This window comes from Onychomys torridus, chromosome 17, assembly GCF_903995425.1.
Source record: "Onychomys torridus chromosome 17, mOncTor1.1, whole genome shotgun sequence".
NCBI classification, from domain to species: Eukaryota; Metazoa; Chordata; class Mammalia; order Rodentia; family Cricetidae; genus Onychomys; species Onychomys torridus.
In genome coordinates this window covers 28,589,745-28,602,398 of record NC_050459.1, presented here as the reverse complement: position 1 = coordinate 28,602,398, position 12,654 = coordinate 28,589,745, and the positions used below count along the sequence as shown (strand labels likewise).

General features: G+C 41.8%; 1 pseudogene; it reads right to left on the bottom strand.

Annotated features, from left to right (window-relative positions):
• Positions 1-3,645: 3,645 nt before the first annotated feature.
• On the bottom strand, positions 3,646-12,261 carry LOC118597732 (annotated as a pseudogene).
• Positions 12,262-12,654: the final 393 nt, after the last annotated feature.

Genomic DNA, 12,654 nt, shown 5'->3' with positions numbered 1-12,654 from the left:
CACTTCAGTCCTGTTTTTTTACTTTTGACGAGTTGCAAACCCAGCCCAGAGTTCATGTGGGTGGAAAAAATACAAAAATGTGAACACATAGGTGCTGTTTGTTCATTGAGATCTGTGAAGAATAAACTCTCAGCACCTAGGGGATTGGAGTACATCTCTAGGTGTGTCTGTGAGGGTGTTTCCAGAGAGGCTTAACAAAGTAAGCCAAATAAACCCTTTCCACCCCAAGTTGCTTTGGCCATAATGTTTCATCACAGCACTAGAAACTCTGACTACAACACCCACCAGGATGGACTTCACCTTTAAACTGTAAGCTGAGATAACCATAATTTCATTTTTCTTTATGCTTGAATGAAATTCTACAATCTTGGGTCCTTTTCGGTTGTTGTGATAATATCCCCTGCAAAAGCAACTTCAGAAAGAAAGGGTTGATTTTAACTCAACATTAGTCATCACCTACCCTTGTAGGGAAGTCAAGGGAGCAACATCTTGAAGCCACTGTGAGTCCACAATCAAGAGCAGAGAGTGGAAATGAATGCTAGTGCTCAGCTCAAGCTACCTTATACAGCCCAAGTACTGCCCAGGGAGCGGCTCCACCCACAATTAAGGGGGACCTCCCCGTATTAGTTAATGTAATCAAGATAATTCCTCACAGACATTCCCAGTAGTTCACATCACTGGAGATTCTAGAGTCTCTCAAGTTAACAGTTAACACTGACCATTGCATCCAGTGTGTGTGTGTGCATATATATCTATACCTATACCTATCCATCCATCCATCCATCCATCCATCCATCATTCATCTAGCTACCCTCCCATCATGCATCTTCTATCTATCCATCATCCATCCATCCATCATCCATCATTCACCCATTCATCCATCATCCATCCATCATCTATCCATTCATCACCTATCCATCCATCCATCTATTTATCCACATCACATTTTTCTATCCATTTGTTGACTGATGCCTAGGATGATTTCATAACATATATTGTGAATGGAGCTGCAGTAAATATGGCTGTACATGTGTCTCTGTGATACACTGACTTCCAATATCGGAAGAAATGGTATCATATTGCAGTCTTATTTTTAGGTTTACTGAGTAACCTCCATACTAAGTTTCATGGTGGCTGGACTAATTTATATAACCCATGAGAGTTCCCCTACCTACATCCTCAACCAACATTTGTTGTTCATTTTCTTAGTGGTAATCAATCTTACTGGTTAAGATGAAATCCCCAAACTGTTTTAATTTGCATTTCTTTGATGGCTACTTATGTTGTAATAGGGCCCCATACTTTAGCACAACTGATACCATGTTAGCATCATTCTGACCTTAAAACCCAGCACATAAGCCCCAATATCTGCTAACACAGGAACAAAGACTCAATTCATCAAAGACCTTGTCCAGAGTTCCAGGAAAGCCCCTAAATGCACTAACCTTGGTTTTTGGCTTGCTAACTGAAGTGTGTCAACCAGGTATAGCAGGAATCTTAAAGAGTCTTATTAATAAAAACAAACTCAGGGCCTGGTATTGGGGTGAATGCTGGAAGATGAGAAAAGCAGAACAAGCCACAGTTTCCTCACCTGGCCAATTCCTCAGCTGATCCTGTTTCCTCAGACTGGAAGCTTCTGTGTCCTCATCCCAATGGCTCTCAGCTGAACTGCTGCTCAAAAGCCTAAAAGCTTAACCAGCCAAACGCTTCTAGTTTCTGGTCCTCACGCCTTATTTATCTTTCTGCTTTCTACCATCACTCCCTGGGATTAAAGGCGTGATTCACCATGCCTGGCTGTATCCTTGAACAGATGGATTTCTGCCTCTGGAATGCTAGGATTAAAGGTGTGTGCTACCACTGCCTATCCTCATGTTTAATATTGTGGCTATCTGTTCTCTGACCCCAGATAAATTTATTAGGGTGCACAATATTTTGGGGAACACAATACTACCATAACCAGGATTTGGGTTTTGTGCATAAGACAAAGGCATGGTGAGGATTAAGGCTGCATGATTTAGGCAAGTTCCCTGTGAAGCCGCTGTCCAGCAATAAAGACTTTCTATTTGGTTTTAAGAATGTCCGTGTGAAGAAACCTGCAGAGACAACCAAACCAAACTAATGGGAACTCACTAAACTTAGATCAACAGCTGTGGAGTCTGCATGGGACTGGACTAGGCCCTCTGCATAATCGAGACAGTTGTGTAGCTTGATCTGCTTAAGGGGCCCCCTGGCAGTAGGATCAGAATCCATCCCTGGTGCATGAGCTGGCTTTTTGGAGCCCACTACCTATAGTGGGACCTCACACAGCCTTGAGACACGGGGAGGAGCTTGAGCCTGCCTCTATTAAATGTAGCAGGCTCTGCTGACTCCCCATGGGAGGCCTTACCTGCTTGTAGGAGGGAATGGGGAGTAGGTTGGAAGGGGGAGGCTGGAGGGTCGAGAGGAGGGAAGAGGGGGATCTTTGATTGGTATGTAAAATGAATAAAAAAATTTCTTTGAAAAAAAGTGTCCAATGTGTTGTTTTCTGGTGGGCTTACTTCGCAACAATGATGAGCACTTTTTTTTCGTGTGTTTACCACCATTTATACTTTATTTTAAAGGAACTAACTGTCTATTCATTTCATTAGCCCATGTATTGATGGGGTCATTCGACTTTTGGTATTTAGTTTTTTTGTTTGTTTGTTTGTTTGGTTTTTGTTTTGTTTTGTTTTAGTTCTTTGTATATTTTAGATATTAATTTTCAAATACATAGCTAGCAAAAATCTCCTCTCATCCTATGGGGTGTTCTTTCACTTAATTGTTTCCTTTGCTCTGGAGAAGCCTTTTGATTTTATGCAAGCTCCTTTGTCAAGGAAGTCTTGAGCATTTGGAGTCTGATTCAGAAAGTTCTCACCTTTACCTGTGTCTTGAAGTGTTTTTCCCAAACAGTTTCGGAGTATTGGATCTGATGTTAAGGTTTTGATCCAATTTCAGTTGTTCAGAGTAAGAGATGTGGATCTAATTTCATTCCTCTACGTGTTTATACCCAGTTTTCTCAGCATCATATTTTGAGGAGGCTATCTTTTCTCCAGTGTGGCTATAAAATGAAGTGACTATAGTTGTGTGGGTCCAGTTCTGGGTTCCTTGTTCTATTCCATTGACCTGCATTTCTGCTTTTGTGACAGTGCCATGCTCCTTCGTTTACTATAGTAGCTCTGGAACATAACTTGAAATCAGGTATTGTGATATCTCTGACATTGTTCTTTTTTATCACAACTGCTTTGGCTATCTGGAATCTCTTATGAATTCTGTGAACTTTTGTGGAGTCTTTCATAAAAAATTTACAAGTTTTTTTTTTTTTTTGGTCTAGTTTTATGAAGAATGTCATTGGAATTTTGGTGGGATTGTTTAAAATCTATAGGTAGTTTTGATAATAAAGCACTTCTTACAGTATTAATTCTACTGATCCATGAGCACAAGGGGCCCCTTTTAAACAGTTCTCTTTTGATGCTTTAAAAAAAAAAACTGTAGTTATCACCAGGCAGTGGTGGCACACGCATTTAATCCCAGCACTTTCAAGGCCAGCCTGGGCTACAGAGTGAGTTCCAGGAAAGGCACAAAGCTACATAGAGAAACCATGTCTCAAAAAAAAAATTATAGTTATATTTATGTACAGAAAACTATGGCAAGTTCTTTGGCCTTTCCCCTTTCCAGCTTGTCAATGCAAGCCACAGATCTAGTGCCCAGAATATTGACTCCCCAGTAGCAGTGGATCCATCATACCTGTCATTATAATTGGTCCTAATAGCTTCCACCAGCTTAGCCAGGGCACCCTTGTCTTCTGAATCAACCTGTGTGAAGGCAACAGTGGTGCATGTCTTCCTGTGGACCTGCCACCCCAGTCTGGCATTTCTCTTGATGATGCAATAGGGGACCGCCATCTTGAGACACGGGTACTCAGGAAGACCATCAGCTCAATGGGATCTACATCATGGGCAATCACCACCAGTGGAAACTTCTTGTTCTCCACCCAAGTGGTGGCTGTATTGACCCCTGCTGAAGGATGGGTGATCTCTTAGTTGGGACATCCCCTTTGCTAGCAGCTTCCTTCTCAGCACAGGCCAACAGCTTTTGCTCCCTCTCCCAGTTTGTCTCTGGTCTATAGCTGTGGGCACACGTAAGCAGCTGGACAGCCATTTGTCAGCCGAGGGCCTGGGGGAGTTGTTAATGGCAGAAGGCACATTGAGACCCTAGAAAGATGAGCCTTTTATATATTTTCTTTTGTTTGCATCTTTTGTTTGTTTGGCCTTTGAGTTTGGCCTTCAAGGCTTTCCTGAAATGTAATGCTGAGGAGAAGCCCCACACCTGTAGGTGAGCTGCTCAACTATGGCATTTGCTTTCCTCATCTGCCTAGCCATTGCATGGCACTATGGTCTCAGTGCTGTATCTCTCCAAAATTCACATGCTGCAGCCCAGTCCCTGGTATTAGACTTCAGGACCTCGGGATAATGATTCGGTCATGTGGGTTCAGCCCTGGGGTGTGAGGTTAACGCCCTTATTAAAGCAAAGGCTCCAGGGAACAGCCCTGCTATTCTACCCCATGAAGACGGAAGACACTGAGTAGAACAGACCTTCTTCAGACACTGAATCAGCCACAACGTTGACCTTTGACATCCTGGCCTCTGAGCTTGCAAGCCATACATTTCTGTTGTTTGCAAATTACCCAACCAAAGGTATTTCATTGCAGACACCTGACAAACCAAGAAAACTGAGTAATCCCAAATGTCTGCACATTTAGGCCCAGCTTTCCACAGTCATGTTCCTGGAGTGTCTTGGGACAGACACCCCACACCTACGGTTAAAGGTCTGTGCCCACTACAGTCCTATAGACTGTCTTCAGGACAGAATAAGCAGGACATCTTCTCCTGGAAAAGGACTTTTATCCACCTGTACTGTGAGGGGTTTAGTTCTTCCTGCTTCTTAAAGGGAATTTTAGATGATTATGTCTATGTATTTTTCCCCTCTAGGCCCCAACTATTATTATCAACTCTTGAACCTGATCAGATTTCTACAAGGAAAATTAATTTACTTCTCAGCATCTTCTATCACTTGTTTAGTCCTCTCCTCCCCCCCCCCACACTTCTTCATCTTTCTTGGGGCACAAAGGCCCTCACAGATCACTAGGGAAACCAGGAATGTTACACACATACAGGCCTCTTCTCAGTGGAGGAGATAAAATACCTGCTTTCCCACCTAAAAGCCTGGGAGTGGATTTTGTTAAGGACCCGGTGACCTTTTTGCTATCTTTGGAGGCAGACCTTGCCCACCTTTTGCTATCATGGAGGCAGACCTCACCCAAATTCCCCAGAATGATTATCCCAGAGTCTTCTCTCCCTGGACCAGTACCCGTACTTAGGGGAGATGTCACAAGTACCCTATGGCCTGCTGACCTCTATGCTATCAGTCAGAGATCACACTAGAATCTAGGCCTTTCAGCTAGGGAACTTTGATTCTAGTTCCTATGTAGTCACATAGCTTTATTGTGCCCCTGGATTGGACTGATTGTTGCCTGGAAACCTTTTCCCAAACTGTACTGTGTTTTAAATAAGCTGTCAATGAACTGCCTGGCATTAAACTCCTCAAAGTGTGACTCAAGTTGACAAAGTCAGTCCGTACCAGGTTTTCATTCTCATCTCTTCTTGAGGTTCGCTTCCCTGTCTAACACCTGCAAGGACCCCCTCACATCTTGTTGTTGTTTGGGTCTTGACTTCTTACACCACTCCCTATCTCTTGTACAGTTTCCCTTTGACTTACAGGGTTTTGCTGTTTTAAATATCCTTCATTATTGCTCTGGTGGAACTTGCTTTGGTAAGGATGATTGATAATTGAGACATGGTTTTGCTGGTGTTGCTACGTGACTACAGTTATATGTCCTTTAAACTAAAAGCCAACAACTGGATAATAAGCCATGCCTGTGAACTTCTCAGAAGAGCAATAGCTCACCCAGAGCCCATCTCCTTCTAGGCACTGGGCCAAGTGTTTGATCATTGTCTTAGCTTATTGGATCCTCCCTATAGGCCTGTGAAATGATCCAATTGTCATTAGTGGCTTTGACATCAAACTAAAGGACGAAGTGACAACATGGGAAACAACATTTAACTCTAGGACATGTGCCCTGTCACACAGGGTGGCTGAAAGAAACTTGAAGAAATAAGTAAAAGCCCAACTCACATGGACAACCAGAGGTTATTAACAGAAGTTAGGCTTGATGGAGTGTAGTAGGAATCTTAGATGGTCTTATTAATAAAATCAAACCTGGGGCCAGGTATTGGGGTGAATGCTGGAAGATCAGAGAGACAGACACAGCTACCTCGCCTCACCAGTTCCTCAGCTGCTCCTGTTTCCTCAGGCTGGAAGCCTCTGAGTCCTCATCCGAATGGATCTCAGCTGAACTGCTGCTAGAAGCCTAAAAGCTTAACCAGCCAAATGCTTCTAGTTTCTGGTCTTCATGCCTTATATACCTTTCTGCTTTCTGCCATCACTCCCTGGGATTAAAGGCTCACTTCCTGGGATTAAAGGTGTGAGTCACCATGCTTGGCTGTATCCTTAAACACACAGAGATCCAGGTAGATCTCTGCCTCTGGAATGGCTAGGATTAAAGGCGTGTGCTACCAATGCCTATCCTCTATGTTTAATATTGTGGCTGTTCCGATCTCTGACCCCAGATAAGTTTATTAGCGTGCACAATATTTCAGGGAACACAATACCACCACATTTCCCCTTTTATTATCTAAAAATTTAAAAAGCTTATAACTAATATAAGAAAAACTATCCAATAAGTATATACAATATATACAGTCAAGAATTACATTAACAATGTCTAGTCCATTAACATTTGACAGGTTCAGATAAAAAACTTCATTAATATATATTAACAATGTCCAGTCCAGTAATGTTTGATAAACTCAGATAAAAAATTTCATTACTTACCCTATTTAAAACAAGTAGTTACTTTTTAAGAATGGATTCAATAATCTCCCTTTTTAATCTTATCATATCCATAGTCTCTCTTTTTTTCTTTTTATAATAGATTCAATAATCTACCTTTTATCATTTTTATATTTTCCCCTTTTTCTTTTTAGAGTAGATTTAATGATCTACCCATTTATTCTATTATTTCTTTATCTTTTTTCTCAGAGTAGATTCAGGGATCTACCTCATATCTATAATGGAGAGGGGAGGCAATAAATATTAGGTACAGGGCACCTCCCCAAAGCCAAACTTCCTTCAAGAGTAAGGAATTTGACTCTCTATTATTGGTAGCAGAATGAATGTCCATGTCTGCCCATGGGTAGGGATAGCCCTCCTGGATGAATCAAATTTCATTTCTTTGTCTCAGACCTCTAGTCAAGAGTCCTTTCTTGCTTGAGGGAGTGACTTTGACAGTTAAAGCAACTTGCTTACAGTTCCAAGAATCTTTCAGTTCCAAAAAAGTTTAAAATGGAGAAAATAAAAGCCATAGTATTATCACTTATGGTAAGTTTAAGGAAATTTGAAATAATCTTTGTTTGTGTGTGTTGTTTATAATATCCAAGATGATTGGAAATTCATTATGGTTGTAAGTTTCATTTATTAAATATACAACTCAAGTTCTTAAAACAGGCTAAGAAACAGGCATTTGACTGGTCTATAAAGGGTGCACAATGACATCTATTATTTGTAGACAGAGGTTAGGTGTGTAATGCTTATTTGAATTACTTGATTGGATAATAACCAAAGGCCATTTTGAAAGTGATTGCTAAAATATTGTATTTAGAGATAGGGTCTTAAGACTTTTAGGCCAGGAAAAACATGTCTTGGATAGCTAGTCAAGCACCCTTCTGAAGAAAGTTAGAACATAGAGCTTAATCATTCAATGAAAGTACAAATGATCCCAGGGGTGGCTTGATGAGTTTGTTGCTTCTGTTGAGCATTAGAGTCTCCTTAGGGGTAACATTTAACCATGGGTAGTTACTGCTGGAATGAGGTTATTATTAAAATCACAAGTAACAAATGCAAAGGATAATAGCAGCACTTGGGGAAAACTCAGTGCAGGTTAACGCAGGCAGGGTAGACAACTACAGTACCTGTTCGTTCTGTTTGTGCTCTGGCCTCAAACCTTAGCATTGATGTAAATGCCTCTTCTTTGATTATGCCGACAATAAATGAAATAGTGTCCACAGCTCCCAACTAGGCTGAAACTTTTGTGCCTTCAGGAACCCAAGTTAGTAGCTTCCATTATGAATTAAAAACACTTCTGACGGACCTTGAGAAAGCTACCAGGGTAGACTACCAGTTCTTAAGGGTTTGGCTTCCAAAACTGTGTTTCTAAAGGTTTGGAACCCTGAGTGAAGTGAGTGTTAGCCTTACTTGTGTGGTTTGCACTTAGAATTACAAAATGGAAATAAAATCACCTTCCCTTTAGGACCTCAAGGATTGAACAACCGTACAGCTCCAGTAGCCCGAAGCTCGGAGCAAGCAAAGGATGCTGCAAGTGATTGGTCCCTACTGTTGGGATCATCTTCAGGAATATGGACCTCACCTAAGGTACTGAAGACAATTTGACACTCAGAAAAAAAAATAAATAAAAAATAAAAAACCACAGAAATGAATGTGTTGATTGCATTTCTTCATACAGGAAACAACTAACTTTAGTTCTATGTTCAAGATGAGTGTTTGAGCATGGAATGCTGGCCATTTATCAGGGAATTAAGCTAAAATAAAAGAAGTCCCCTTTCTTTATAACAGGAGTCTGATTCTACCAGACAAAAAAAAGCAAGGACAGTTTAATGTCAGTTGCTCTATGACAAAGCTGTTTTCATTTGCATATCATTCTGAATGAAAAGCCCTGAGGTTTTGTCCAGTTGGGTCCCAGTTGGGTCTCCAAGCAAGTGGACATGGTTTTTATTTGTTTGTTTGTTTGATTGGTTGGTTGGTTGGTTGGTTGGTTGGTTGGCTGTATGACTGGTTGGTTTTGCTTGCTGAGATTGTGGAGTGTCTACACACTCCTGCCTTGTAACCCTAACAGCAACAGCCAGGCAGTTTTGAGAAAGTGAGGTCTTGGCTCTCTGGTACTAATGTGAAAGTGAATACAATAGTGTAATATGGATATTAATGTTGGAAAATTTAGTACAAAGGAGATTCCCTGTGTGTGTGTGTTGTTGGAAAGGCCCACTAGTCTTGTTAGGGTAGAAAAGAAACAAAGGTACATGTGTGAGCATGTGGATGGCCATTGCATGTTTTTCTTCATTCTCTATGGACAAAATTACTGAATATAGATAGTTAACTAATGAAATATTGCTAGAAAATTATTTTATTTTGAGCTGAGGATTGAACCCAGGGCCTTGCGCTTGCTAGGCAAACGCTCTACCACTGAGCTAAATCCCCAACCTTTGGGCATCATGGTTGTCAGCTTCCTGTCACTATAACAAAATAACTGAGATATGCAAGTTACAAAGAGAAAAGATTTATTTTGACTCACAGTTTTAAAGACTACAGAACAATATTGATTGGCTTTGTTGTTTTTGGTTTGTGGCAAGTTGTCACATCAAGGCAGAAACATGTATGCGGTGGAATGAAAATTGCTCACTTTGAGGCCAGGAAGCAAAGAGGAGGGATCTGAGGTCCTGGAATCCCCTTCAAGGACACACCTACTAATAACCCAAAGACCTCCCAGTAGGCCCCACCATCACACAGCCTGCACCCTGATCCCTTACTTTGAAAAGAAATCTATTTATAATGGTAAGATCAAATCTAAGTACAGGTTTTTCTTATATTGACCATTGCTCTGTTCTAGATAGCACACTAGATAGATAACATTAAGACAGGAGTATTGTCCTCAGTTATGGACCTGATGAGCAAAAGGAGGCACAGAAAAAAGGTGCAGTGTGTATGCAGGAGGCTTCATGGGACTTTGTTGCTAGAATGATGCAGGCATTCAAAAGTGATGAGAAATATGAGAAGTGGTATCTGCCCTTTGAAGAAGCATGGATTTCATCCATGCAACACTAGAGAGTTGGGGGTAATAAAAGTGAGTGTCCCCCACTTAAGAGCCTCTTCCTCAAACAAGTGTGTATCTGTACAAGGACATTCATTATAGCATTCCCTGTAAATGAATGTGACAATTGTTCAGAAAGAGTTAAACCATGCTGGGCGGTGGTGGGGCACGCCTTTAATCCCAGCACTTGGGAGGCAGAATCAGTCAGATCTCTGTGAGTTCGAAGCCAGCCTGGGCTACCAAGTGAGTTCCAGGAAAAGGCACAAAGCTACACAGAGAAACCCTGTCTGGAAAAACAAAAACAAAAACAAAAACAAAAAGAGTTAAACCAGGGAACACTCAGACAATAAGGATCAGGCAGGAAAAGAGCAAAGAACCTTTGTAAAGAAGGAAATGGAAGGATTGCTAAGGTGCATTGTAAAACGAAGGAACTGTGAAAAGAAACAGCAATTTGCATGGTGAAACCCCATTTGTGTAAGAAAATACCCCTCCATATTTTTCTATCCATTTCATTCCCTGCTTCTCTATGGGTCCCCTTTATTCTTCCGTTTATTCTGCTTAGCTGGAGAGAGGTCCGGTCCATTCTTTGAGTCTGGGTCCAGAAAAAGGAAAAGACCCTCGATACGAACCAATGAACTTAGTGGAGAGAACAAAGAAGGAAATGTCAGCTCCCGGGGCGAGGGCTTTATTAATGGGAATAACACAGGGGTTGAGACAGAGCTCCTGCCCTGGGCCTCAGTGGCCAAACCAAAATGGAGTCACTGGAACTGAGGTTGCAGGCCACCAAGGCAGCAAAGCAAGCTAAGTTGTTTATTTAACCTCCTGGGGTATCAACCAGTAAGAGCTAACAGCAGGACCCAAACAAGCCGGCTTTAGCTGGTAGATATGCAAGTTGAAGCTCTGGTTTCATTAACTTGTCCCAGGAACGGAGCTTTCTACTAGCCACTGTGCCTTTTCTTCTCCATTTCTGCTTTTCTCAGGTTGCTCTGTTTATAAAACCGAGTTTCTCTGCTCAGTCTGTGTGTGTGTGTGTGTGTGTGTGTGTGTGTGTGTACGTATGTATGTGTGTGTCTGTGTATGTATGTGTGTCTGTTTATGTGTGTGTGTCTGTGTATGTATGTATGTGTGTGTGTATGTATGTGTGTGTCTGTTTGTGTGTGTGTGTGTGTGTGTGTGTGTGTGTGTGTGTGAGAGAGAGAGAGAGAGAGAGAGAGACCTCAGAGAACAACCTTGGATGTCATAGTCCAAGGTTGTTATAGTGCATAGCACTTATGTTGATAATAATCATTTTGCTACTAGCTTAGGTATTTATAATACACACATATATATGTATATATAATCTTATTTTAATCTTTAAATTTCGAGGTGGGTTCTGGCCATGTTATCCAGGCTGGCTTTGAACTCCTGGGCTCAAGTTTACCTCTTACTTCAGGCTTCTGAGTGGTTAGCTATAAGGGTCCATCATTGTATCTGGTTTGTTTGTTTGTTTTGTTCCTTGGTTAGTTTGGCTTGGTGGTTTTTTTGTTGTTGTTGTTGTTTTGTTTTTTTTAAGCAGTCTCCCTTTGTAACTCAGACTGCCCTTGAACTCACAAACCTCCTACCTCAGCCTCCCAAGTCTGGGTTACCAGCGTGTGTCATCATGACTTGCCTCTACATCTGGCTTTTTTTTTTTTTTCTTTTTCTTTTTTGAGCTGAGGATCGAACCCACGGCCTTGCGCTTGATAGGCAAGCACTCAATCACTGAGCTAAATCCCCAACCCCACATCTGGCTTTTATTCCCCCTTCTACTTGTGGACAGCGTTTATTGCAAAGCACTGCGATGCGCTGTACCAGCTGCAGCTCACACCTCTGTGTTTACCATGTTTGTGAATGACATACTGAAGCCATGATGGAGGGTGTGAGCTGCACCATCCAGGTTCTGTGCAAGCAAATGCTATGTTGTTCTCACCACAAAGGAACACTTAACAGTGTGTGTGTGTGTGTGTGTGTGTGTGTGTGTGTGTGTGTGTGTGTGTAACAGAAGTATTCCACATTACACAATGCCGTGTCTGTAGTTAAAGCTGAAACTGCAGGCCCATCCAGGCCCAAGAGTCTTTTCAAATCTTGGACACTTCCAAGCAGTGAGTGACCCTTACGTTGCTGTCAGAATGGAGCCTGGTGACGTTGAGTAGGGCCATCTCAGCAAAGGCCGAGCCGTTGTGCTCTCCAGCTCTCCGAAGAACTGTTGGGGCTGAACAGTTACTCATATTTCCTCAAACTACTCTTGGCAAGAGTTATCCTAGGTCACATTCCCTGGAAATAGACCACAAGACAAAGATTGGTCTGCCGGAATTTTATTAGGGAGTTAACAATAAAGAATTTGTCTGGCCTTTGTCTTGAGTCCCTAGTACCGAGTTCCAAAAGCCCTTGGAATTTCCTGAGTGATAGAAGTATGCTTATCAGGCTAATAAAATGACTCTGGATGGGCATTGGACTGCCTTGATAATGGGTCTCATCACCAGAAACACCAACTCTAGGCTTAAAGGGTTGAGAATGAGCCCGTGAAGGGACGTGAATATAGAGGTTGAATTTAAAGACGTGCTCAGTGATTTAATACTCATGTCCAGTGACCTAGGTATGACCTCCTTCCCCCATGACCT